We start from the raw sequence: 3,933 nt of genomic DNA on the forward strand, positions 1-3,933 counted from the left end.
CGGGGCGCAGGGTTTGGGAGACAGGGTTCGGGAGAGAGGGGCCGGGGACAGGAGCTCTGCAGTTGGGTGTCGGGGCTGGGCTTAAGGCAAGTGTTGGGGGCGGATTTCTCGGGGGTGGGTTTGGGGAGGGGTTTTGGGTTGTCAGGGCTCAGGGTTTGGGGAGGGGGATTTTGCAAGTTGGGTTTCTAGGGAGCAAGTTCTCAGGTGGGGGGTTCTGCACAGGGGGCTTTTGGGGAACGGGTCTTTGGGGGTTTTTGTGAGTGGGGTTGGGGAGCAGGTTTCGGGGAGCAGGTTTTGGAGGTGGGGGGTTCTAGAGGCGGGTTTGGGGCGCAGGTTTCTGCCACACAGGTTCCCAGTGCTATAGGAACAGCCAGACCAGCTCCCCGGGGACCACTGCCAACAGGAGATGCAGAAACCCAGTGGGATTTTGGGGTTGCACCCAGCCACAGGCATGTGGTAGCGCGTGGGCTGTGCCCCCCTGCAGCCCCACAGCCCACAGACGGCTTCTTGTCTTCCCTTTGGGAACACCTCATGTGGGAGCGTGCCAAGGAGCAGCGTGGATTTCCTAAATCCATATTGCTCTCCCCATGGATTTGCCCCTGGGATTTTCCTTGTGGCAGTGGGGAGCGAGTGTCCCAGGAGGGGGTCCCAAACCCTGGGGACGCACCCGAGCACGGTAGGGACCAAAGCAGCCCCTGAAGGAGCCCCGTGTGCCATGCCTGGGTGACTGGGAATGCCTCCAGGGGGGATTCTCCTTGGGATGGATGGGGAGATGCTGTGCTGGGGCCATGGGGACCAGTGTGGGGCAGGGACAGGGCCCCCCTCAGGATGTGGCGGGGTACTAAGGGGGTCCCCAAAAGCAGCCCCTCAGGGAAAGGCTGCTCCTGATGCCACCAGCAGCACCTAGTGTGCAGTTCGGAGGTTTGGGGGATCCAGGGAGGGAGGCGGCAGCTCCCCGGCCGTGGGGCAGCGATGAGGATCGGCTGCTCCCACGCCTCCAGCCGAGCCATGACTTGGGATATTGCTGAGCCGAGGATGTGGACGCAGGCACTGCCGGTGCCGCGAGCAGCAGGCGGCCGCTGCCGTCATTAGCCCTGCCCGCTCTTTGCTTGAGTGGAGATTTAATTACGGCAAAGAGAGGGAGAAATCTATGTGCCAGGGGCTGCGAGCAAACAGTGCCCATGGCAGGCTGGGGGCGATGGCCACGCAGCACATCACGCTGTCCAGGGCTGGTCCTTGGAGGAGCAATTGGTCTCATGGGAATAAACTAATGGGGCAGTCAAGGCCAGGCACACAGCAGCGATGCTTCCCGAGCCCCTTGCAGCTAATTCATCTCAGGGTGGTGGCTGTTCCGTTAACTGCTCACAAACAATCCCCCAGAGCCCGGACACAGCCCTCTGCTCACATCCTGGTTGCGCTGCCCCTTGTTCCCTCCGTGCAGGGCTGCGGGGTGCTGGTTCCAGGTCCTGTGCAGGGTTCATTCCCCGCAGCACTGAGTGCAGCTGGTGCTGCCTCCCGCCCAGGGCAGCCCACCTACGAGGCCGTGCTGGACGAGGTTTGCTGCCTTATCAGATGGGACACGAGGAGAACATTTTGTTTTTACTGTTGGAGGAAGAAGATGATATTAATTCTAATTAGCGACGGGAGTTCTGGCAGTTATTTCAGCCAGAGGAAAGTGCTGGAAGAGAAGTTCCAGCTCCACATGGCTCCTTGCAGAGCACGATTCCCTTGCCAAAAGGTGGATTGGGGTCAGCCCTTTGCAGGTCTCACAGTTCACCAACTTCTGGCACCTCTCCCCCCTGGTTAGGAAATGGTTCGCATCCCTAAGCTATGTTGGGAAAGGGCTGGGTGCTCCTGCACCTAAAAGTTAGCGGCTAAGGGTAAGGAGGCTCCGTATCAGCGCTGCGGGCCATTAGGGAGGTTTTTTTTGTGGATAAATCATTTGGAAATCCTAGCCTGAAAGTGCTTCAGAAATGTGTCCTAGTAAATGAGTCTCTGCCCTGAGGGAGCAGCAACATTACACCCATGCTAGAGACCGGGACGTCATGGCACAATGAAGCAGTGGTCGTGTAAAAATATGCAAAAGGGGGAAGCTGTCCTCCCCTCTTTCAGGATTATAGTTGCTTGGAGGCTGCGGGCACCCAGAGCTCACCTGCAGGGCAGCCCCCAGCCTCGGGGGCAGTTTGGGATGGGGCTGGGATGGGGCTGCAGTAGGAATTGGGATGGGATGGGATGGGATGGGATGGAGCTGGGTGTTTGGGCCTTTTCCGTAGGTAGCAGCTGGCTTCCAAGAACAGACACCTGTGGGAGTGAGGGACATTCTGGCCAAACTCTGCCTTCACCCTGCGGGATGTGAGCTGAAATCCATCTCCCCAGGCGCTGCTTGGCCGGCTCCAGCCCGCGTTAGTGAGGCTGGCGATTCCTCTGCCCACGCAGTGCCCGGGAGAGGTATCCCAGGAGAGGGATCCAAAATCCTGCTCATGATACGTGTGAGCCACCAAGTGCCGCCAAGGGGGTCGTGCATCTCAGCACCCAGCGCTCTGTGCTTGCACAGGACCAGGGATGTGTCTCAGCACTGGCTGCTGGCTGTCCTCACCCAGGCCAAGGCACCCCACGGTGTGGCTCTGCGGACTCGGGGTGGATCTTGGTGCTGAGCAGCACGGTAACTCCGGCCTGCCGGGGCTGAGGAAAGCCAAGCGCAGATTTCAGGTCGTGCAGTGACATCTAGTGTGTGCGGGGAGCTGGCAGCCGGCGTGGCGGGGACACGGGCACGGGCACAGACACGGGCACAGCGCCCGCGTGGCGTCGTCTCCGTGATGTGTGCTTTCTCACACCGCATGGCAAAGTTAGCTGACACCTGGTGTCTGAGCCCAACGATTGATTTTCAGCAGAGAGGGTGGCTGTTTTGCTTTCTCGTGTTCTTTTTTCATGCACTTCATCTTCAGATGCTCCCTGACTCGGGATCTCGGCTGAGATGAGCGCTGTGTGACCACTCTGACGTGGTGTGCACACTGAACCCAGCCCGTGCTCGGTCACCCCAGCGAGCAGGGAAAACCCCCCCCCGGCACTTTGCCTTCACTCGATGGCCGTGGAAGTTTCTCCACCGCGTGCCACAGCCAGCACTGAGCAGGGCCCGAGAGCCAGCACGGGAGATGCCACCAGCCCCTCCTGTCCCTGTGTAATTCAGGTGTGCAGCTGCAGCTATCTTGTGGATAATACTGAGGAGGAGCAAAGCACAATCCCGAAGGGATGCTGGCCCTCCCCGTGGCTTTGGGTGTTCAAATGTTTCCTTATCTCCTGCTCAGTGGGACCCGGGGACAGCCCTAAACCTGGCCTGAACCCATGGTTCTGGCGTGAGCCATGTGGGCCAGGGCCTGCTGTGCCTGGGGCAGCTCCCCCCTGGGCACTGCGGTGCCTGAGGAACGAGAGGGTTTTAGAATTTTTTTTTTATTATTTATTTTTTTTTTTTTTTTTTTAACTAGTGACTTCGTTTATCATCTCAATTTGTTCTATTTTGATCGAGGCAATGAAAACAAGGCTCCGTCTTCTAAACTATTTTATCCAAGGAAGTGAGAAATTGTGTATTTATAAAACATGCCAGTCAATGGATGCGTGGAACACACTCTGTTCCATTTTGGGTGTATTCCTCCGGTAATTAGCTATAAATACTGTCTCATTGGGTGACTGATTTTAAGTGTATTTATTCTACTTAGATGTGGAAAAATATTCATGTTGATCAGCTCCCCTGAGGCCTTCATCAGGGAAGCTTAATGAAAAGAACAGACAGGTGCTTTTTATGAGCACTTTTTTTTTTTTTTTTTTTTTTTTTTTTTTTTTTTTTAATTTAAAAGAAGGCTTGTAAGCATACCTCTTTCATCCTGGCCTCCAGCTGAGGGCCCATGCCATCAGCAGAGTTAATATCTCACAACAGGA

The sequence above is a fragment of the Oxyura jamaicensis genome, chromosome 7, assembly GCF_011077185.1.
Source record: "Oxyura jamaicensis isolate SHBP4307 breed ruddy duck chromosome 7, BPBGC_Ojam_1.0, whole genome shotgun sequence".
In the NCBI taxonomy this organism is placed as follows: Eukaryota; Metazoa; Chordata; class Aves; order Anseriformes; family Anatidae; genus Oxyura; species Oxyura jamaicensis.